Source organism: Asparagus officinalis, chromosome 4 (genome assembly GCF_001876935.1).
Source record: "Asparagus officinalis chromosome 4, Aspof.V1, whole genome shotgun sequence".
Classification (NCBI taxonomy): Eukaryota; Viridiplantae; Streptophyta; class Magnoliopsida; order Asparagales; family Asparagaceae; genus Asparagus; species Asparagus officinalis.
This window is the reverse complement of record NC_033797.1, coordinates 14,797,080-14,822,505: the sequence shown is the minus strand read 5'-3', so window position 1 is coordinate 14,822,505 and position 25,426 is coordinate 14,797,080. Positions and strand designations below refer to the sequence as shown.

At 37.8% G+C, this 25,426-nt stretch overlaps 2 long non-coding RNA genes across 2 annotated transcripts; both read right to left on the bottom strand.

The window, feature by feature from the left end:
- Window positions 4,937-6,348, bottom strand: LOC109839746. The gene is made up of 3 exons (XR_002246730.1): window positions 6,311-6,348; window positions 5,830-6,199; window positions 4,937-5,113 (listed from the first exon to the last, which is right to left on the bottom strand). It is a non-coding gene; the product is annotated as an uncharacterized LOC109839746 (long non-coding RNA).
- On the bottom strand, window positions 15,475-16,696 carry LOC109836710. Its single transcript, XR_002246074.1, has 2 exons — window positions 16,481-16,696; window positions 15,475-16,352 (listed from the first exon to the last, which is right to left on the bottom strand). It is a non-coding gene; the product is annotated as an uncharacterized LOC109836710 (long non-coding RNA).

The window sequence follows — 25,426 nt, the reverse complement described above, 5'->3', positions numbered from 1 at the left end:
GTTGCAACTTGCAAGTTACAAAGACTCACAATTGGGCCGACCACCGGCTCGGATTTGATCCGAAAATGACCGGATTTAATCCGAAAACCGTGTATATTGGGAAGTATTGAGGGCAAGAATTCTCTACATCTATGACTGGGGAGAGGCTCGACAATTGATTATGTGGATTAATAGTATTGGTTGATTCAGTGGATCCTACAATTAAAGTGTTTTTTTTCACTTAACTTGAATAAAGAGCTTTACTCTTTTGGTCTTTCTCATGGGGTCCTTGGAGTCCGAAGATGTGATTGGTGACCTGTAGAGAATCTCTAATGTTGGATCCGAGATGCAAGTCTAGAGTGAGGTTGAATAGAGTTTCTACTATTTTTTGTTAAAATACACAGAATATGCAGCGGAATAAATAAAATAAAAGAAAAAAATAAACAATCAAGGGCACACAAGATTTTAGAGTAGTTCGCTTAACAATCCTACATTCATTATTTCTTCTCACTCGCTATGCCAAGTGTTCTCAATTTTTAGTGAGAGAGGCAAAATGAGGAAAGGGGAGGGGTGGGAAGGAACAACACAAGATGAATAAAAGATAGATAGAAGAATCCCTCCAAATTGGGAGGATTTAAAAGAACATAGAAAATAAAACTACAAAAGTATAAAACACTCCACTTTTCTCCAACCAAACATAAAAGATTTAAAAGGGATATTCATCTCTCCACCTCATTGCATCTCATCTCTTCTTATACTTGTTTCTGCTGAATAATCTCGATTCTCTAGCTGTTTTATGTGATTGTTTTGATTTTTTTACACTCCATTAGTCGTTACAAAGTTCCGCACTAAATCACAACATTTTTAACCTACGGATAGGACAATTCATCTAAAAAACATGTTATTGATTTATAAATTGTTGGGCGCAGAGTCACGCCCACCGCCGCGGAAACGATATCACCTGAGAGATAGCACTGGCTTTTGTTATCCCAAAAGCACAAGCCAACTGTTATATTCTCGTTTCTCAAAGGAAACTAGAATAGATAGTAAAATTCTTGTTTCTCAAAGGAAACTAGAATATAGAATAGATAGTAAAATTCTTGTTTCTCAAAGGAAACTAGAATAGAAAGTGAAATATTTCAACAAAGTGAAATATGCACTCTTATTCTTGTTTCTCAAAGGAAACTAGAATAGAAAGTGAAATATTTCAACAAAGTGAAATATGCACTCTTCATCTCATCGGTTCTAGGACTGAAATGTCGAGGGAACCTACAAGCAATAGCCAACACCCAGAAAATAATAAAGACACGAGATTTACGTGGTTCGGCAAACTTGCCTATGTCCACGGAAGGGTTGAGGGGAGATTCCACTATGAGAAGAACACCGACGACTTCTACAAACCACAAGCTCGTCTCAAAGAAAAAAAGATCTAATTTTTACCCAAAAGAAATTAACCTCTCTTTTGTAAAATCCCTCTTTTTCTCTCCTCAAGATCTATCTAATTTTTACCCAAAAGAAATTAACCTCTCTTTTGTAAAATCCCTCTTTTTCTCTCCTCAAGATCTCTCTTTTAGATCTCTTTTATTCGCTGCCTAAACCCTCTTTTCTTCTCCTTTAATAGCCGGCTAAACACTCTCTAAAAAAAACCCTCTGTCTGCGTTTTTCCCACATGCTATTTTCCTCACATCAAACCCTAGTAATACCTGCGTATTTATAAGATGTTGGTGGGCCGGTGAAGAAACCCGCTTGCCTGGGGTTGTTTCACATATGGGCATGTGGGTGGACCCCACGGAGTTGATGCGCTTTGCCTCCGTGTTCATGGATTTCCTCCGCGTTCACAATTCTCCACCTCGTACATCATTTGATAAACCTCAAATGTTGGACGAACACCAGAAGAATACCGCGAACATCACCAGAGATAGATCTGAAACACCAAACCAGGCCAAACAAGGGCCAAACCAGCTGTGACACTTTACCGCGGCTGCCTATGTACCATTCACCGGGATCAAGCTAACCGTAGTTCAGGATTTGTTCTCCATATAGTATCCACCTCACCCCATCACCGCCTCGAAGGGCCATGCCCTCTCGGGCAAATCAACAAGGGCTAATATGAAGCAAGTCCAAGCAATGCTTAAACTTGCTACCTGTGACTACCTTGGTAAACATGTCTGCTGGATTCTCATTCGTGTGCACCTTCATGAGAGAAATATCACCTTCCTCTATGACATTCCGTACGAAATGATACCTGACATTGATATGCTTGGTACGAGCATGATGAACTTGATTCTTCGCCAAGTGAATCACACTCTGACTGTCTCACCACAAGTTCACGTTCTCCTGCTCAATCCCCAAATCGTCTAGAATACCCCACAACCACAATGCTTCTTTTACTCCCTCCGCCATGACCATGTCCATGTTCACATAAATGATTATCTCGCTCCCATGATAATTTGGTGTTGATAGAAGATGATATTAGCATCCCATGTTCAAATTCTATCACGTTATAGAACATAGAATTATAGTACTCATAGAATTATGTAGGACTATGTTTGTCCTACATAATCTTGGAATTGAATGAGTAATTTGCTCTACTAATATACAATCTAATCAGGTCAACTCGCTCTATTTTATCTTAAAAAAAAAGGAATTCTCATGCTCTTAGGGACTTAAGAGATTTGTTAGGCATTAGAACATTTGTGTTATTCGCAAGGTCTTAAAAAGGGGACACCAAACCTTAGGATGTATTTGACTAATACTAAGGGGGGTGTTTGTTTGAATGCAAGTGAAAGATAAAAGTAAGAAAGTTATTTTCATTTAACAATTAAGGTGTTTGTTTTCATGTAAGTGATTATGAAAGTGAGATGCAAGAAAGTTACCACATATGATTTAATATAATTTTGACTTTCCCTAAAAAAGTGGTGAAGTCACATGAAAGTGACAAAAAAGTAACTAATTTCCATAAATGATTTTAATTATACTTTCTAAGCTAATGTTTCTTGTAAAAAGGAAAAATATAAGCATATCGATTTGGTCAATCTGATTCCTGTCCAAACAACCAAAAGTTTGGATTTGTGATCGAACATATTGAAGACAGCAATCGTTGATGGCCAATTAATTTGCAGAAGATTTTTGATTAGATTTTAGACATGAAATAGCGATCAATCAAATCTAATAAGGATCGCCATATGATCATATTAGCTACCAACTAGGACTTGAAAATATTTTCGGGGAAAACATGGAATATATATTATAGCTAAGTCACCCGTAAGATGCACGGATTTATCCATTATTGAAATTTTAATTTGTTCTTACAAAATAGATAAATATCACAATTTTTAAAAATTAATTTTATGTACAAAAACAAATTGAAATTACAATTGTTTTGTTACTTTCAAGAAAAGAAAATAATATAGAATTGGTCATCTGATGTATGATATTATGATTTGATAAATACTGATTAAAAATTTAACTTTATAAATATCACTTTCTCATTAGGCACCCCAAAAATAAATGTCAACAAATATCTTTAACATTTTTCCAGATAAATCATCTCAATAATAAATAAATATAATAATAAGTAATTATATGGAAGCTAAAAACTTCATGAATAATACCTATTTTTTAAGAGAGATGGTTCATGATTAAGTACAATTATTGTGCTCATATAATATTATAATAATAAATAGACGTTATCATAGTAAATCAATATGGAGCGTTAAAGCAGTGAAAAATAATTGACCAAATGATTCCCTCTTTTTTGTCGTGTCTTCTTATTTTGAGATTTCAACCAATTGAGTGAGTTGACTCAAAAAAACGCAACTAATCCAATTCGCATAAACATTCACGAATAACATGATGAGAAATGATGTAGATTAAATGTTTATCCAATTCGTATAAACATTCACGAATAACATGCATGATGAGAAATGATGTAGATTAAATGTTTATCTTTAATTTATAGCATTGACTTAACCCAATTCTAGCGAAAATTAAGGCAAGAATTTTAGAGATTTAGAGAAAAACATGAAAAAATATACCTTAATCAGAAGCCCAGAATTCCAAGAGATGATTGGAGAGAGTATTTGAGAGATGATAGCTCCTAATATGTGTCTAGTTGATACATGTGGCATTGTTAGGCCTTTGAAAATCTCCAACACTGAAGAATATATTTTGGTTAGATCGATATTTTGATTTATTCAATTCATTGATATTTGAGGATTTGCTTCAATTCCTTTCTTTATGTTTTTTTATATCTATTTAAGCTTTAGGAAGCCCAATAGATTGTGCAAAGATGTTAGTAAGGAATGCAAAAGTAAACGGCTTGTGAACGAGCAAATTAATGGTGTTGATGTCAGTTATCAAACAAGGAATAATTTGTAGGTTTGTGGAGTGATTAAGGTCTTCCACTGCTGGACAAAGACCTTTTGGCGACGAACAAATCTGTCGCCAAAGGCCAAATTTCCGTCGCTAAAAGTTACAGTTGGCGAAATTAGCCCTAGAAAGCTTCCGCCGCGCACAACAACAGTGACAGAATAAAAGGATTTCTGTCGCCAAATAACCGTTTGTGCATTTAGGGTCTTTAATTGGTCTTTTAGTGACAGAATTACCGTCGCTAAAGGTCATCGACAGATAAGTGGCGACGGATTTTCCGCCGCTCTATTATTTTTTAAAAAAGAAAACAACATATCCCATATCTGTTTTTCTTCGCCAAATGAATTTATGGCGACGACATATCCGTCGCCAAAAGAAAAGCAATATTTTTTACGTGTCCGTTTTTCGTCGCTAAATTCTTTATGGCGACGGCTAATCCGTCGCTAAAAGTGACAATTATTTTTTAAAAAATTATTTTGAAAATTGAAAAAACCCTGTACAATAGCATAAAAATTTAAAACACTGTTCAACAATATATTATTTATTCCCACTATGTTCAACAATATATTATTCATTCTGACGTATATATAACAAATATATTTCAATAAAACAAGCAAAAATATCCCGACATAATACATATTGTTTATACAACATCCATATATTGTTTTCAAAGTTAAACTAATACAAATCATTCATCACCATCATCCTCATCACCACCTCCAACATGATTACCCCCGACTCCACCTAGTCTAGAAGTCCCGGACTACAAATATAAATCAAACGTTAACAAGAGTAGAGCAATACTCACCAAAAACTAAATTTTGCAGTAAAGTAACAAAATATAAAACAACATGGCATGACATGCAAGTTTAGCAATATGAGAGAGTGTCATGGCATATTCTTATGTATTATATGTTCTAGAGAGAGTATCATGGCATATTCTTATTTATTAGACTCACGCACACACAATTCTCTCATCATGCACACACACAGCCTAACCCCACCCACAATTCTCTCACCATGCATGCATGCACACACCATCATCACCATCAACACCCACGCATGCACAATTCTCTCACCACGCACGCACGCACACACTCTAAACACTCCAACAATTCTCTCACCACGCACGCACACACGCACCATCAACACCACCATCAACACGCACGCACACACAATTCTCTCACCACGCACACACGCACCCTAACCCCACCCATAATTCTCTCACCACGCACGCACGCACGTACCCTAACCCCACCCACAATTCTCTCACCACGCACGCACGTACTATCACATAAAAATATTATAAGTATATATTTTTGGCTTTGTATTAGGGTTAGGGTTAGGGTGTAACATTTTGTATCAGTGTGCATTGGTGTGTATGATATTATTTTGTCACAAAGAAAATTTCAATTCCTAACTAAGTAAGAATCATATATTTGATTTATTAAATTAAAAAAAGTAAAGTATATATATTACCTGATCTGCTATAAACTGTCTCCTATATACCTCCTGAGCCTCCTGAGGCAGAGTCGACATGAACTACGAGAACTCCAACTCTCTCCGCTCTCGGCACCTCAGTTCTTCCTCTGTCATCTGCTGATATGTTGTTTGTTGCGACTGCCAATCTTCAATCGCTGCTCCACCGTTGGTTTTGATATGAACTGCTTCCTGGTAGTGCTGCAGACTCGTAGGTGCTACTAGACTCGTATGACCGATGCTTGGATCCTCTCCACCGGTATCTGTTCTTCCTACTCGGTCCAATAACCATCTCGATGATGGAGTCCTCCTCCTCTCTACTTAGTCGGATCGGAGTGCTAGAACCAACCTGGGACTGAGATATTTGCTCCTGTACCTTGCCATGTAATTTCTCATGCGATATATCAAAACAACTCAGGCAAGTCGACTTATTAATGATTCATTGTTATGAAATTAAATATACAAATGAACTACTACTTACAGCCAGATCCTTATTCTTCGCTTTCTTCTCTTCATCGGCGTAATTCGGGCTTCAGGCAGTCAGAATATGATCTGCAAAATGTTCGAGATCTCCCCTTCCCTAGTTTTATTCAAATATATCAGTAACTCATAACACATAAATTATACTCAAATTAAAAACTTAAAAGCTAATATATTATATACCTCAAGCTCCAACTGATGATAATGCTGGCTGAAGGACCTGGAGCCCCCGTGATGCTCGTAACTGAGGGGCGTGTTGCAGTTCCTCCTTGCTGTTTTAGCTTGAGCTTGCAAAATAATATCAAATCAAAACAATATAGAAATTCAAACAATAAATAAATAAAAACAAGTTGCATTATTAATACCTGAATTTCATCTGTATCCCAGCAATTATAAAGTGCAAAAAAATCTATATCATCTACACGCTCGTTAATATGCCAGAAGCGCTCCCAATACTTCTGTTATTTGAACAAAATATTTTTTCTTCACCTCAAACCGCCATCTCTTGAACGATAGATAGATTTGCGTGAAGTACTAAGTCCAGGCTGATCATGCACCTTGAAGAGAGAGAGAGAGAGAGAGGGGGGGGGGGGGGGGAGCGTCGATTGAGGCCGGCGGTCAGGTGGCTCTTGGAGGCGGCGGGTCAGGTGGCTCTGAGAGGCGGCGGGTCAAGGTGACATGCTTGGGAGGAGCGGGTCGAGCCGCAGGAGATCGAGGTGAGAGAGAAGGGAGGAGAGAGTCGAGAGTGAGAGAAAGGGGAAGGGAGAGAGGAGAGAGGGCGGTGTGGGTTTGGGAGAGAGATGAGAGAGGGTAAAATAGATGTGGGTTCGGGCGCGGGCTGCCCAATTTTTTTGGTCAAGCCCACGCCAATTTATTTTTTATTTTTTTATTTTTAGTGACGGAAACTCTGTTGCCAAAACCATAAAACTCCATCGTCATTTATATTTTAACGACAAATGTATTCCGTCCGAGAAAATAACGGCAACGGAATATTCTGTCACCAACAATAAAATTTCTATTGATATAACGATGTACACAGACGAAAATAAAATGATGACTTTTCCGTCGCTATAAATCTGTAGTTGAAGGTCCTATTTCTACTAGTGTTCTAACCCTTTCCGATGTATGGCTTTGAGTTTGTATATTCTTTCCTGTACAAGAAAGAACTCATAAGAGGACGACGATGTTGGGTTCTCCGGTTGTTCCTCCGATGATCAAGTCAATAGGTGATCTTGAGTGGAGAAATATAGAGTTAGCTCTTACTTGTGTCCAAAAAATACCAGAGAGAGTTACCTTATGCAATTCTTCTCCTTTTTATAGTGAGTCTGAGGGGCAAGAAGATAACTTGGGCCGAGTCCAGCTAGGTAGCTGAGTCGGCAGACATGCGCTACGTGTCAGTTGATGAAGGATGTGAGTCACCTGATCATTTATTATGTGAATGACAACAGATACTCAGTGCTGACTGGGTCTGATGAGTCATAAATGCTATGGGGACTAGAGAAATGATGATTTTGTCAGAACAGTTAATGTAAGGACAAACAGCTATTGGCATGAGAAAACTATCAATTTTTTTAGTCGTCCAGTCGATGGTCGACTATATATGTTGACGGCTGATACAATGAGCCAAGTAGGAGTTATTTGCAGGGGTGATTGACTGGGTTGGACGATATATACCGCTTTTTGATTTTGTTACGCGAGATGTCAGTTGAATAGTGGGTCGAGTCGGGTGGTTTGTAGAATCAATTAAAGGGTTGACCGAGTAGTACTGTTTTTTGTCTCGGTTACATGAGATGTCGGCTGAACAATGGGCTGAGATGAGGCAGAGATTATCTTCGTTTTGAATTAGATGTATTAGGTATAGTATAAGACACGTGGCAATTGCTCTGTGGATAATGATATTTAGTAATTTTTTAAGGGTATAACAAATGGATAGTGTGTTAAGAAGATAGCAGGATGATGAAAAGTGGGATATTTCATATTACCATCATTGTTATATTTTCCCTTTAATAATTTGAATTAGTGACAAAATAAATTTTAAAATTCAAAATGGTAAGAAGCTGCCAAGTAGCAATTTAAAGCCTTACTTGAATTTATAGATCGATTGATAGCAAGCGGGCTAATTTGCATTTAAATACTCAAACTTTTATCTATTTTTTTGCATTATCACATTTCAAAGTTTAAGTTGTGAAGTTCATGAAAGCGTGTGAAGTTTTTTTTAATAAAAGAAAATAACATTCTTCGTTAGATAAACAATCTTATTCGATCCCGATTTTTTTTTTTTGGTTAGAAGTCAAGGGTACTATAAAGATCCTATATTTATCATCTGACAATCATGTGAAAATTTAGAAAATATTCTTACGTTTTCTAATAGAAGTATAGCTACTCCTAAAAAAATTAAAATATAAAAATACAATGAGAATTAAATCGAATAGATACAAACAAAAAAATGCATGAAAAAATACAAACAAAAAATACATGAAAATTTAAAATATTTAAAGTGTCAATTTTAGCTATTTAAAGCGCGGGGGTGTGATTTCCACGTATGTAAGCTGTATTGGGATTTGTGTCGTATAAAGGGTGAAAGTGACAGAAATTTTTTAGTTCTTTTTGCCGAAAAGATGCTGGGGGCCCGCACAGTGCAGCTGAGCACGTGACACAGTCATAGGAGCGAAAAAGTTTTGGGTAATTTTTACAAAAAAAACCTCCTCGATGATCTTCCCGAATTTGGGGATTTTGTTGTCCGAGCTTTTGAAATTTGACTCAAGCAAAGCTAAAATTTCCCAAATATTTTGTAAGTGTGACGATATCCTCCCAAACTTCAAAAAATTTCCATAAATAGAATTGAAGTTTTAGTCAAAGACGTCTAAAACATTCCTTTTGCACAATTACCCTCCACTGAAAGTTTACTAATTTTTCTGTGAGGTAAGACGCAAAATTGTGCACTTCTGACCGGCGAGAAGCATGTGATTTGTTATTAACAGTGCTTTTTAGCAAAGTAAGTAAGTTTATAATGAGTGTTTTCTCGCGTAAAGTTTGTGAAGAGTTTTGTATAACTTGGACGAGTAAAGGTTTTGCGAAATTTAATCAAATTTTTTGGTTACTCGGGTTTTGAAGAAATTCGCTCTCATTCTAGGATTTTTTTTTTAAAAACAGAAAATATACAATGAAGTTCATGATTTATTGACAAGTTTTTTTAGGATACTTCACTATGTATATATTTTTAATGATGAGACCTCAAGCATTGAGATCCCAGCCATTAGAGCATCTCCAACAGCTTTCTCATTTCTCACTTTTGGAGAATATAGTTAGGTTTTTGGTCCAACAGATTCCCCATCTCATTCCCCAAAATAGGGATGGAGGAGAAAAAATGGGGAAGCTTCCTCAAATCTGTAGCATTCTCCAAATTTTTAGAGAAAAAAATGGATTCTTCAAAATGGGGAAGCTGTTAGAGTTGGTGTAAAAATAATTTGGAGAATATGACTTTTGCTTCCCCATTTTGAAGAAAATTTTAGAGAAACTGTTGGAGATGTTCTTAGCCTTTCTCAAAAGTGTTGGATACATAATAAAGAGCGCACCCCCAAAATAATAGCGTCGTCCATGCTCTTCTAAAATCTAGATAAACATATTCTGCGGGGACCCTACGTACGTAACGTCTCTATTTGCGATACATGCAAATTTTAGTCAGAATTAGTAGCATTGTATGATAACAAATCTTTATCCATTTTATCATGCTTAATCATTACGGAACAATAAGTTATTATCCCCAAAATAATAGTGTCGTCCATGCTTAAAGCTGATACTTTTATACAATTTCACTTTCTTTTTAATTTTTTTTCACCCTTTCAAAGTGGGGTCAGTGATGGATTGTGGTTCTCAATGAAGAAAAGCAACTGTCTTCATTTTATAAGTCGTTCCTCTTTTGGAGCTATGATTGTATTCTTTGCTTCCGCAATGGTTTGATCCGTTTATGGATCCAATATTCTAAAGTTGTGAAATCCATTTGAGAATCATTTTTATTTCATATTACATAGTATCGTTGAAATTTTTTTCTAAATATTATTTTACTTGGACGGCTTGAAACGTGACACTGAAAGTCCTAATTTCATCCTATGACATATCTCTTTTTTATTTAATAACATGGATTAATTACCTTCCGGTATTCTGAGGTATAGTATTGTTACAAGGGTGATTTTGAAATTTGCGTATCTACAATATTACTAATTTAATTACACGGGTGACCCTTGTTGGAAGACTTAGTCGTGGTTGTTGTTGTTTGTTGCTTGAAAGTAGGAATCTTGGTTATCTAGAATCTCAGTCAAATAATGATCCTACAAGTTAGGATGTAGTTGTTAGCTTTGAATTTTTCAATTTCTGTTGTTTTACCACTATGTTAGTGGGCTGCAATTTCTCTCTTTCTGTTAGGTTGTAAGACTATAAAGCCAGAAGTTTGCATTCAATAAAGTATTGAAGTATTCAATCAATCCTTGTTTCTCAGATACCTAGCTTGATACTAATTCTCAACAATTGGTATCAGAGCTAGGTTAGGGCCTGATTGTGAGTGTGTGTGAGTGCATACAGGAGAGAAGGTGAGGAACAAAGAAGAGCAAGCACGAGTGAAGAGTGAGAAATTAGAGTGTAGAGATGGCAACAGAGAAGGATGCTATCCTGAGCATTCCTAAGTTTGATGGAGACTATGAGTATTGGGCAATGCTCATGGAGAATTTAATACGATCAAAGGAGTGGTGGCATTTGGTGGAGACAAGTTATACCGAACCAGCGAGAGGCGAGATCCTGAATGATGCGCAGAAAGCAGAGCTAGCAGACTTGAAGCTGAAGGATTTAAAGGTAAAGAATTACCTTTTCCAAGCCATTGACAAGACGACCTTGAAGACTATCACCCAAAAGGACACAGCTAAGCAGCTTTGGGAGTCAATGAAGACAAGGTTCCAAGGAGATGAGAAGGTGCGCAATGCACAGCTGCAGACACTTCGAAGAGATTTCGAGGTACTTGAGATGAAAATTGGTGAGTCAATTAGTGATTATTTTTCAAGAGTAGTGTTAGTCTGCAATAATATGAGCAATCTAGGAGAAGGCTTGGAGGATGCTAAGATTGTAGAGAAGATTCTGCGTACACTTCCTGAGAGCTGGAATTTTGTTGTATGTTCACTTGAGGAATCGAAAGATATCAAAAGTCTTTCGGTGAATCAACTTCGGAGCTCTCTGCTAGTTCATGAACAAAAGTTTCAAAAGAGGAGTACTTATGAGGAGCAAGCTCTGAAAGTTTCATATGAAGGTGGGAGAGGACGAGGAAATCGAGGAGGTTTTCATGGAAGAGGTAGAGGAAGAGGCCGACAAACATTCAATCGTGCAACAATTGAATGCTTTCGATGTCACAAGCTTGGGCACTTCCAATATGAGTGTCCAGGAACAGAGAAAGAAGCAAACTATACCAACATAGATGGAGGTGAGACTTTGCTGCTTATGTCTCATGCTGAAGTCACCGAAAACTTTGCAAGAGGCTCAACGGTGGAACTCAGTTATGAAGAAGAGTTGGCATTGATGGCACAAGCAGAGGCAAATGGAGTAAGCAGAGAAGAAGCTTGGTTCGTAGACTCGGGATGTTCTAACCATATGTGTGGGGATAAGAAGATGTTTTCAGACTTTGACGGCAAGTTTAGACACTTGGTGAAGCTTGGTAACAACACCAAGATGAATGTAGAAGGAAAAGGCAGCGTGCAATTGAGTATCAATGGAGTGAAGCATGTAGTCACAGAAGTTTATTATGTACCAAAGCTCAAGAACAACCTATTGAGTGTGGGTCAATGGCAAGAGAAGGGCCTCGCTATTCTGATGCATGAAGGGAAGTGCAGAATTTACCAGCCAAGGAGAGGATTGATCATTGAAACAACGATGACTGCAAATAGGATGTTTGTTATTATGGCCAGAGCAGTTGCAACTCCCACCAGCTGCTTTCTCACCTCAACACTTGACCTATCACAACTCTGGCATTGCAGGTACGGTCACTTGAGCTACAAGGGTCTGAAGACCTTGCAGAGTAAGAACATGGTTCATGGGTTGCCAAAGTTTGATGTTGCAAAGAAGGAATGTACAGATTGTCTCATTGGAAAGCAGCATAGAAATTCCTTTCCAAAGAAGAGCACTTGGAGGGCAAAACAGAGGTTGGAGCTAGTTCATGCAGATCTCTGCGGACCGATCACACCAGAATCAAACAGTAGTAAAAGGTACATACTATGCTTCATTGATGACTTTAGTCGAAGAGCATGGACTTTTTATTTAACAAACAAAGCAGATACATTTAGCTCCTTTGTAGCTTTCAAAAGAAATGTTGAAAAAGAAACAAGTCTATCAATCAAGTGCTTTCGGACTGACAGAGGTGGAGAGTTCAATTCAAATGAGTTCAATGAATTTTGCAAGGAAAATGGAATCAAGAGGCAGTTGACAGCAGCATATTCACCACAACAGAATGGAGTTGCGGAGAGGAAGAATAGAACAATTCTAAACATGGTGAGATCGATGCTTTCAGAAAAGAAGATGCCGAAGACCTTTTGGCCAGAAGCAGTCAATTGGACGACGTTTGTGTTAAACAGATGTCCTACAAGTGCAGTGAAAGACATGACACCTCAGGAGGCTTGGAGCGGAGAGAAACCTTCTGTGGAATTCTTTAGAGTCTTCGGGTGTATTGCTTTCGTCCATGTTCCAGAGGCTAGAAGAACCAAATTGGAGGATAGAAGTGTACTCTGCGTCCTACTTGGAGTGAGTGAAGAGTCAAAGGCCTACAGACTCTACAATCCTATCACCAAAAAGATAGTGATTAGCAGAGATGTAGTGTTCGAAGAAAAAAGAGAGTGGGACTGGGATACAAGCTATGAGCAGCAAGTGTCAATGGAGCTGGAGTGGGGAGAAGATCAAGGTGTCACCGACGAGATAGAAGATGAAGCATCTGACAGTGATGATGAGTTTGAAGATCAAGAAGCTGGAAATTCAGGAGGAGGTACTTTGAACTCAAGTGAGGAAGAAGAAAATGTAGATAATTCGTCTATGGGTTATGAGACACCAGAAGCAAGGGAGGCAAGAGAAAGAGGACCACCAGCTTGGATGAGTGATTATACACCAGGTTCTGGACTTTCTGGTTCGGGAATTTCAGACTTGGAGTTGCAAGCTAATATGGCACTTATGATGTCTGATGATCCTACAAACTTCGAGGATGCAGTAGGAAGTGAGAAGTGGAGAAAGGCCATGGATGCAGAAATTGAGTCCATTGAGAAGAACAACACATGGAAACTGGTTAAGCTACCTCCAGGAGCTAAAAGGATATGAGTAAAATGGATTTTCAAAACTAAATACAATGAGGCAGGGGAGATTGACAAGTACAAGGCTTGGTTGGTAGCAAAAGGCTACTCGCAGAGGTAAGGAGTGGATTTTACAGAAGTTTATGCTCCGGTGGCTCGAATGGATACAATTAGAGTGATGCTTGCTCTTGTTGCACAGAGAGGTTGGATTGTGTATCAACTCGACGTCAAATCGGCATTCTTGCATGGTGAATTAATTGAAGATGTCTATGTCGAGCAACCTTTGGGGTATGAGAAGAAAGGAGAAGAGGATAAAGTTTACAAGCTACAGAAAGCGCTGTATGGATTAAAGCAAGCACCTCGTGCTTGGTTTAGTCGAATTGATGCTTACTTCAACAAAGAAGGATTTCAAAAATGTAGCAGTGAGCAGACTCTTTTCTCTAAAATTGGCAGTGGAGGTAAAATCTTGCTAGTAAGTGTTTATGTTGATGATCTTATCTATACTAGCAATGATGATGTGATGTTGGGAGAATTCAAAACCTCTATGATGAAGGAGTTCGAAATGACAGACTTGGGGAAGATGAGGTTCTTTCTTGGTCTAGAAGTTTTGCAAAGAGATGATGGTATTTTTATGTGTCAAAGACAGCATGTAATGGAGGTGCTTAGGAGGTTTGGGATGGAGGAAAGCAAAGAAGTGAAGAGTCCAATAATTCCAGGCTGCAAATTGAGCAAAAATGAAGGAGGAGAGTTGGTGAATGAAACCTACTACAAACAAATTGTAGGAAGTTTGATGTATTTGACGGCCTCAAGACCGGATCTGATGTTTGTAGTGAGCTTATTGAGCAGATTCATGTCTCGGCCAACAGAAATGCATCTCCAAGCTGCCAAGAGGGTGATGCGATATCTTAAAGGTACTACAAGTTATGGCATTTTCTATAAGAAGCAGGAATATGAAGAACTTGTTGCTTTTACGGATAGTGATTACGCCGGAGACTTGGATGATCGGAAAAGCACTTCCGGTTATGTGTTCTTAATTGGGGGAAGTGCAGTATCTTGGGCGTCGAAGAAGCAACCTATAGTCACACTATCAACAACAGAGGCAGAGTATGTTGCTGCGACAGGTTGTGCTCAGCAAGCCATTTGGCTGAAACAAGTTCTAGAGGAGATGGGAAGCAAACAAGATGGAAGCATTGTGATTTGGTGTGATAATAGTTCAACCATAAAGCTCTCCAAGAATCCAGTATTTCATGGACGTAGCAAGCATATTGCAGTCAGGTTTTATTTTCTTAGAAATTTAACTCATGATGGTGTTGTTAAATTAGTTCATTGCGATACTAGTGAGCAGCTGGCAGATATGTTCACAAAACCTTTGAAACTGGAGGCTTTTGAGAAACTTAGAAAGGTGTTGGGAGTTTGTGATTTGAACAGTATAAGCTGAGTGCTTGAATGCACTTGCTTAAGGGAGGGATTGTTGGAAGACTTAGTCGTGGTTGTTGTTGTTTGTTGCTTGAAAGTAGGAATCTTGGTTATCTAGAATCTCAGTCAAATAATGATCCTACAAGTTAGGATGTAGTTGTTAGCTTTGAATTTTTCAATTTCTGTTGTTTTACCACTATGTTAGTGGGCTGCAATTTCTCTCTTTCTGTTAGGTTGTAAGACTATAAAGCCAGAAGTTTGCATTCAATAAAGTATTGAAGTATTCAATCAATCCTTGTTTCTCAGATACCTAGCTTGATACTAATTCTCAACAACCCTAGAGCCGAGATGAGAAGCAACTCTTAGGATTACCAATGTAACTATAATCAGTAACGTCAAAATTATCTATGTAGATATACAAACTTTAGGGTTACCCATGTAATTATACCATACCTCAAGATACGGGATTGTAATTGACAAATCTCCTAGAAGAACTGAAATCGGTACGGGCATATGATCGCAAGGCCTACCTAAGCCCTTTGTCCAAAAATAAAATAAAATAAAATAAAATTAAAATGTTGTAGAAATTTGGCACTACATGGGTCAGCCCATTTACCCTCATTAGCAGGCCCTTAAATTTTCGATTCGATGCCCAATAAAGAAGGCAGAAAATGTCTATGCAAAGTTATCACCCTAAGTGTGCATCCAATAATGTCTTCCTCCTCAAGTGCCAGCGAGGTATCCCGTCACCGCCTGAGCTCTGCACCGCCGTCTTCTTTTCGAAAACCACCACGAAAATTTTTTTCCTCGCCAGCCACCCACAATGTTCACGCCTCCTATTTACGATGCAGGTTTGCAAATAAACCCTTTTCTTTCTCTTTTTTTATTTTTGCATATGCTGGCTTCCTTTTGTTGTTTTGGCTTCGAGTAGTTTCGTTAACAAATGAATAGGGTTGAATTAATAAACCACATGACCCTAATCCAAACTATCGCTACTGCAGGAATACGATTAAAAATAAATAACTATTATAGGAGTTAGATTAAATTAAATAAAACATCCTAATCCTAATCACTACTACATCAGGAACAGGCTGTTGCCAAACTTTGTATCAGTAACCTATTGAACTCGTCAAAACCTCTTCATCGTTGAGCGTGTGTGTATCTATGCTGCTGGTTTTAAGAGGCACAGACCTTCCACAAAATGGCCGAGAAAGATCGGAGAGGGCTTCCGATGGATCTCCTTGGACTGATACTCCAGAAACTGACGTCGCTGGATCACGTCAGATTAAGTTGTGCGTGCCAAGCCACGGAATCAAACTGGTTAAAGAGAAAGGTTGATACTTGGAAAGCCCGATTTGAAGGGGGTGGAGATAGTGGGGTTAGCCCCTATAAAAGGAGGGTTGATCTCCTTTAGAAAATACAACGAAGAAAAGAAAACCTCTTACCCATTACCGGAGCCCCCCTTCAAGGATATCATCTTTTCTCTTCTCTGTTTTCAATCACTGGTATCAGAGCTCAAGGTTCTTCATCATCTTGGAATCCTGCTATTTTTCAGCAAAGAAAACTCTCTCTCCAACTCCTTGAAGAAGAAGCTCTCGGTTGAAGAAGAAGATTTCAGTTGAAGAAGTAGAAGAAGAAGCTAGCCAGTTGAAAAAGAAAAAGGAGCTCACCCTATATCCTTCAGTTAAAAGATAGCCTTCTCTCTCCCTTTATTTTTCGGTTTTACTCTTTCTTCATAGGCTAGCCGCAAGCCTATATCCACAAGCTTAAAGCTAAGCCTACAAAAGGCGGCTAGCAAGCTAGCAACCTAGCATTTTTTTATATCACATCCAGCTAGCAAGCTAGCATTTTTTTTTTGTCCTATACAATAAAGCCTACCCTATTCCTTCTTGTCCTACACCAAGCCTACAAAAGTCCTATCTTCAAGTTTTTTTTCCCATCAAAATTCGTGAGCCCTCCTATTAATACATCTGCATTAACATATTTTGGGCTTTCTTTTTGGGCTTTTGAGTGTTGTGTTTGTTTGCTGGCCCGACTGTTTCAAGTTGATCATCTCCAATCCAGTCAGAAACGACGTCGAAACTTCGACAACAGATTCTTCGGTCAACACCGCTAAGTGACGACCTCGCTTTAATTGGAGCTTCGTTTCTCAACTTACAAAAATCAGGTTCATTTTAATTATTTAATTTTATCTAACTTTATTATATTTGTCAAAATATCAACCTCATACAAATTTAAATTAATTTAGTTTTAGTTCTTTACCGAATGGCTAGTAAACTCGTTCTATCAGAACTAGGCAAAATTGATAAATTTAATGGCAGTAATTATGATATGTGGCATAGAAAAATAGGATATGCTCTTATTCATGACAACATTGATGATATAATCGAAACCACTGCTCCAACCCTTACTGATAAATCAACACCTGAAGAAAAGAAAGGGTTTGAGCAGTGGAAATCGAAAGACAAAAAGGCGAAAAGTCTTATGCTCATGTTCATGGAAGATAACTTAATCAAAGTTTTTGAAACTTATAAGACTTCCATGGACATGTTGAATGCAATAAAAGAAAAATACGACACTGCTTCTGAAGTTAACATTCAACTCCTCTTACATAAGTATAATTCTTGTCGTATGCAAGAGGGAGACAATATCGTAGAGCATATAAATAAAATGATTGTCATGGCTAAGGACTTATCCACTGCTGGAACCGAAATCCCGGAAAGAATGCAAGTGGCAACCATTTTGAATAGTCTTCCCTCTTCACTTGCTGTGGCTGCCACCACATTGAGAATGAATCCTGCCATTAAGTCTGTTACTGATCTTCCTATGCACCTAGCGATAGAACAAGACTTAATAGCCAGTAGGAAGGAACCAGAACTAAATATGGTGCAGCAGGAGCTGAATTATGTCCGTCAGAGGCATAATACTGGAAGCTATAAAAACCCTGGTCCTAATAAACCACAACCGCGAGGACCGAAGTCACAGCAGTTCAAGAAAAAGAAAGTGCCCCGTGAAGCCTGCTACAATTGTGGGAAATTTGGGCATTTCAAGCCAAATTGCCCACAAGGTGAAAAGCAGGAGAATAAAGGAGGCTATAAGCATCCAGAACAAGGGGGTACTAGTAAAAGAGAATTCGTCGGTGTGACGGAATGCAATGCTGTGATGACGGATATTAGCGGTTGGTGGATTGACTCTGGTGTAACTAGACATATTGCAAAGGACAAGAATGGAGTCATAGATTTCACCGAGCTGAAGAAAGGAGAACAGAGAATTTATATGGAAAACAATACCTATCTCAATGTAGAAGGTATTGGTTCGTATAGATTAGATCTTGGGGACAACATTCTTGTCCTCAAAGATGTGTTCTATGCACCAGGAATTCGGCGCAATCTGATCTCTGTTCCCAGCTTGATGAAGAAAGGACTGGAAGTTAGGTTCTACAATAACAGGGTTTCTATAGGCAAGAATAATAAAGTGTATGCTATGGGAAAATATGTGCCCGAGCATGAATTATGTATTCTTCTAGTAGTTTGTAATAATTCTGATAATGAAATTTCGAATTTGAACTACTTGTCCTGTTATATTTCTGAATCTAAATTGTGGCATTCTAGACTAGGACATGCTAGTATTTCAAAAATGAAAGAAATTATCAGAATGAACTTGCTTCCTGCACTATCTAATGTTCAATTGCCACCATGTGAACATTGTTTAACTGGTAAAATGACAAGAAAACCTTTTGTTGGCGGACATAGAGCCAATGAACTTTTAGGGTTGATACACTCGGATATTTGTGGTCCCCTAAGTGTCAAAACTCATAGTAATAAAGAATATTTTATTACTTTTATAGATGATTATTCCAAGTTTGCACACGTCTATCTTATATCCAGAAAATTAGAAGCTTTTGACTGCTTTAAGAGATATAAGACAGAAGTTGAAAACCAACTTGGATTGAAAATCAAAATTCTGAGAACTGATAGAGGTGGAGAATATAATTCTAAAGAATTTGAAAGTTATTGTATTCAGCATGGAATTAAAAGGCATACAACAATGCCGTATACGCCACAACAGAATGGTGTTGCTGAAAGAAAAAACAGAACATTATTAAATGTAGTTAGATGCATGTTGTCTCATTCTGGTCTCTCTAAAAACTTTTGGGGAGAAGCATTGTTAACTGCAAACTACATTTTAAATAGAATTCCCACCAAATCAGTTATATCTACACCTTATGAATTATGGAATGGGAGGAAACCTAATTTGAGTCATCTCAGGAAGTAGGGATCTATAGCCCATGTTCTCATTCCATGTCAACTTAGAGATAAGTTGGATTTTAAAACAATAAAGTGTAGATTCATAGGGTATTCAGAAAAGTCAAAAGGTTATAAGTTCTACAATAAAGAAAAAGGAGTCATTGAAAGCAGAGATGCTACATTTCTAGAGAATCTAGAGGAAGAGGAACAAGTTCAAGAGGAAACAGAACCTCTAACTGTAATAGATGATGATTATTACAGTGTTGTTCCCACTAATGACTCTGATATTATGAATGAACCTAACCTTGAAAATGATGAAATACCTATGGAAAATAATGTACCTAATCAACCAGTTGTAGGCAATAAAAGGGCAAGAACACAACCTTCATGGATGGATGATTACTATTTGTATTCATGTGAGTCATCCTGCTTTTCGGTAGATACAAATATAGAAGAACAAGATCCCTTAACCTTTTCTGATGCGATGAAATCGTATGAATCAGCTTTGTGGCTAGAATCTATGAAAGAAGAACTTGATTCTATAGAAAAGAATAAGCTATGGGAATTATGTGATCTACCAGAAAATAGAAAAGCCATAGGATGCAAATGGGTACTCAAAAAGAAATATCGTGTTGATGGATCTATTGATAAATTCAAAGCACGGTTAGTTGCCAAAGGTTATAACCAGAAGGCAGGAATAGATTTTCAGGAGACGTATTCTCCTGTAGCTAAATTTGCATCCATTAGAATTATTTTGGCTATTGTTGCATATCTTGATTTGGAGTTATTCCAAATGGATGTTAAAACTGCATTCCTTAACGGAGAGTTGAAGGAAGCAATATATATGCAACAACCTGAAGGTTTTCAGGTGAAAGAACAGGAACATAAAGTTTACAAATTAATGAAATCTCTATATGGTTTAAAACAGTCTTCTAGACAATGGTATCTCAAATTTCATGATGCAGTTACTAAACTTGAGAAGGGCAGAAGCCATTAGATGTTCCTTATGCTCAAGCAATTGGAAGCTTGATGTATGCAATGTTGTGCACCAGACCTGATATAGCTTATGTTGTGAGTCTAGTCAGTAGATATCAAAGTAATCCAGGACCAGCATATTGGGAAGCTGTAAAAAGGATTATGAAGTATATCAGAGGTACATTGACTCATAGATTAGTTTATCAAGCTGATTCGCTTGAACTCATCGGTTATTCCGATGCTGATTTCGGAGGTGATAAAGATGATGGAAAGTCCACTTCGGGACACTTATTTATCTTTGGAGGAGGAGCTGTTTCTTGGAGTAGCAAGAAACAAGGGTGTGTTGCTAGATATACGCAAGAAGCTGAATATATAGCTTGCAGTATGGCAACTACACATGCTGTCTGGATAAGACGGTTTTTGATTGATCTTGATCTTAATTTGTTAAAAGATCCTATTGATATTTATTGTGATAATCAAGTAGCAATTAGCTTAATCAATAGTGGCGTGAATAGCTCCAAAGGAAAACATATTGAGATACATTATCACTATATTCGAGATATTGTAGAAAAGGGAGAAGTCAAAGTGACTTATATTCCTACTACAGATATGATCGCTGATCCTTTGACAAAAGGAATACCAGCAGAATCTTTTATCAAACATGTAAGTTTGATGGGACTTAGGAATAAATAAGTCTAAGTAAAATTTCATGAATAATGAAATAAGAGTTACTCTCTATGGATAGTGGGAGTAATAGTAAGCAGAAACATCTGATCTCACGAATAGTGGGAGGCATGTCACTTGGTTGATTTGGTCAAGTGGGAGATGTTACTTTGAATCGGTCTTCAGTGACCAAATCAACGTTCGTTTCTCAGTTGAGAAGAACGTGGAAACGTGAGGTAGTTAAGAGAATATCTCTCAAGGGGCGGATCTGAAGGGGGTGGAGATAGTGGGGTTAGCCCCTATAAAAGGAGGGTTGATCTCCTTTAGAAAATACAACGAAGAAAAGAAAACCTCTTACCCATTACCGGAGCCCCCCCTTCAAGGATATCATCTTTTCTCTTCTCTGTTTTCAATCACGATTCCCCATGGCTCATGCTACCCGACAAAGACGATACTAGTGGTAAGTTCGATTTGACCAAGAGAAATTACTATTCTGCCCCCCAAACGATTTTTATAGCATTTTTATCATAAAAGTCAAAAGCCACAAAAAACCAACATAACTTATAAGCTTTTTAAAAAAATAAGCCCTGCCAAACACCCTCATGGTCGGCTCTTATTTGTCTTCGAGGTGTCAGACATGCATCTTTTGAATCCAGTGACTAGTGTGCAAATCCAGCTCCTCTCTCTCTCACCGCTCCACTCTCCGTCGCTTTGAATTTGACGAGGGCCGCCCGTCGCTGTTTTCTTTACAGGGCAATTCTATCCGCGCCTCCTTTTGCTGACGGCAGTGGTGGCTACACGGTTATTCTTCTCCACAGCTCTTTTCGGTTGCATCAATATGATTTTGGTAACACGGCAATAACTAGAGTCCGAGATAGTAGCCTGGACTCCAATGTCACCAGCATCTCTCGCACGCACATATCATCGACATCGTACACCACAAAGGGAAACTATACGGTGTGTATCCAGGGACCGCCGTCATCTTTTATCCCGGCCCAAATCCACATCTGGAAATACAGTATTATTGCGACATGACCAAACTATCGGTGCAGTCCCTGAACGGCTAGTTGTTCATTATATACAGGGACCTATTTCCCAAAACATATTTAGCCATCAGGCTTGATTTGGATAGACCAGAATTCATCCCCGTGAATGATATCAAGGACAATGCCTTTTTTTATTGGTATGAAGTACCTCATCTACCGTCTCTGCAACAAAATTTCCAGAGCTCAGAGGAAACTGCGTCTACTTCGCAGATGACTTCTACTTTGTTCTTCCCGACCTCGAGCATGAGCCACGTGAAATGGGGGTGTTTGATATGGAGGAGGAGAGTTTGGAGAGCAGGTGAACTGGCATTTTCCATCTAAATGCCGTTTGGTTTGAGTTGAGTATTTCTATGAAACTTGCTAGAGGAAAAACCCTCTGCTTGTTCTTCCTCAGATGAATCAAGGATCCACAGATACCATAATAAAGCTAGAGAAAAAACAGAATTCGCATTTAGGAATTGCAGATATACTAGTCTGATTCTGTTTCTCAAGAACTAATCTACACAAACAAGAGCAGCAGTTGCTTATATCATCAGCAAAAGACTTAAGTAAAATTCCTTCGAATGAAGTAGCCACTGCATGTGCGCAAGGGAAGCACACTTTCATTTGAAAGCTCAAAAAGTTTATGATTCTCAAGTAGAGAAAACATAAATAAGAAAAAAAGAAGGCCACAAGATGCAAAACCGAAAATTCTAATCATAATTACATAAGTTATTACACTAGATTTGGTCATGATGAATATCAAAATTTAACTAAGATGTAATCCCTTGTTGGTTATTAGATTAAATGCTTTTTTTAAGGGTAAAGGAATTAACTGTAAAATATGGAAGATAAAGGAGCTGCATCTTATATGCTTCAACGGTAGCCAAGTAATCAATAGAGTCAAGTCAAAAGCTAAAAACTGTCAAAATATTGTCACAAACAAGAAATCCAAGAATGAAAAATTAGTTTATCCAACATTCTCACAAGTAAATTCAAAACAAGTAAGAAATTCCAATATACATTATGTAGAAGTTGCAAATTCTGTAAACATAAGTACTGAAAATATAACGTAAAGCAGTCGATCCAAACAAAACTTATAAGATTTTTCTGTGTGCTATTGTCAACAACTAAGAATGAAATAAACAGCATTTGATTCTTCTTCAGTATTGTATGCACATCATGATCGAAAACCCTCCAGATACATCATTAGATGCATTATGTACCTCCATCCTTCTTTACGCATCGTGGAGGTGCTCCAATAGTTTCTTTGGCGAAATAACGCTTTCTCTGAAAATAGCAAACTTTCCGCAGTGAGAATATTGTAATACTCCATCGAAGAGTTTGTGCAAAGCTCTACTGTGAAGATTATAACAAATGACATGCCATTTTCTCCCATTGCAGACTTTTAGTAGAACCTCACCATTATAAATTTCTGTAACATAAAACTTGTTGTGTACACTTGGCAAAGCTACTGATATGGAATTTAACTTGGATATTCAAGTATTTTTTATTTTTTTTTTTTGTCTTCCGATGCGGCTCCATGAATGTAAGGCAAAAGGTTCCTCCAGAACTCATTACAACAGGAGAAAGACATACGACCGAATGAGGTATAAGGGATCGAAATTGCTGAACCAAACTTCTCGTCTTTGATATTGAATGTGAAAAGAGCAGCGTTTGCTTTTTCTTGACGATTATTCCTTGCTCCATATCCAATTTGGTGGAGGGCTCCATGAAGTAGAAATTGCCTATATAGCCTACTTTTCTGATCTGACAATAAACACACAGCTTTCTAAAACGACGAAAAAAATCTAACCACCTTGTATTGCCCCATAGTCATGTCGACACCTAGAACAAAACTTTCATATAGAAAGCTTTCTTGACGCCGAAGATTGTTTTCTGGATGCCCCTGAAGCTCCCAAGTCGTAGGATTTAATAAAACATGTATCAGATTTAATAGCACGATGACTAAAAGCACAAGTCAAACCATCAACAATATTTGATAACGTATAATACTTTCTCTCGAGGTTACATTTGTGGGAAATCTCCAAAGACTGTTTTCTATCTTCGACATCGCAACTTGATTTCTCGAGAAAGAACACATTTATCGATAATCATGTGGTTTACAGAACTCTCGTTTTGTGCTTTTAAGAAACATGGATCGTAAGTTAAAGAAATCCATTGCTTGCAGACGCAACGGAATTTCGCAATAGACTTTGCTGGTAATCTTGAGAGTACCTCAGCCACAATGTCAAATGGTAGTAGAACGCATGAACCACATGTTTCAGTTTTTATTTCAGACTGTAACACAAAATATTTCAATTGTATACCATATTTATAATTACAATCAATTTAACTTGTTACTAGAAAAAACAAATAAACGCCTGGACATTGCTCTTGTCTCTTCTGGTGATCATTCTGTGTTTCTTCTTGGGTTCGTCTTCTTCTTGTGATCGGTTGAAGGTTTTATTCTTTGCCATTGACCTTGTTCTTTGAGCGCCTGCAACGGGGTTTTCGCCCTTTTTTATTATAATGTTTCGTAGATGGGTTACTATTGAAGAAATAGCGAATAAGTTCAGGAAAAAAACAAAGCAGAAGACACTTTCCGGTCGACCGCGGCAACATATGCGGTCGACTGGAAACGTGCCCACTACATGGTGCATTTTCGGATTTTTGGTCGGTCGATTGTGGCGTCAAGTGCGGTCGACCACGAACCCTGTAATCGATTTTTGAGTTTCTGTCATTCTGTCCGATCGACCGCGGCGTCAAGTGCAGTCGACCACGACTCGGGTATGGGCATGTGCTTGGTTTCCTAATTTGTTTGGGTTTTATATTTGATATAAATAGGAACACGTTTTTAGGGTTTCTTTAAGCCAAATTAAAAAGGCTTTTGAGCTGTGTATTTGGGAGAATTGGTGAGAGATTTGAGAGTTTTTGTTTGAGAGATTAATTTTGAGTTTTGAGTGAATTTTGTAATCTCTATTTATACTCTCTCTCTAATAGTGAAAATCATCCCCTCCTTGTCCCGTGGATGTAGGCAACTTGCCGAACCACGTAAATTTGATGTCTTACATTGTTGGTTCTTGTTTTAACTGTTGGTTGTGATTCTATCTAAGGTTGGTTGTATTCGTTTCGGATTCAGCTGCGCACAACAACTATATATAATTAGAGAATCTAATAATGCACGTCAAGTAAGATTACAATCTTTTCTAAATCTCTGATAGTTGACAATTCTAATCTTGAAGATTTACTTTTATCAAATAAATTCTAAATTGATAGGTTACTTTTTAAGAATCTCAACCGAACAGTATTCAGAGTTTTCAAGTACATATTTCATATCAATTGTAATCAAAACCATGCAGACATCATTATCACGGCTGCAGAGCATGGAAACTTGCAAAGATCGTTAAAAAAAGTGTTAATTGCACTCAGACTCTAGCATCGATTGTTCATTTGAGCTTACTACCCTGTAGTTTCATTT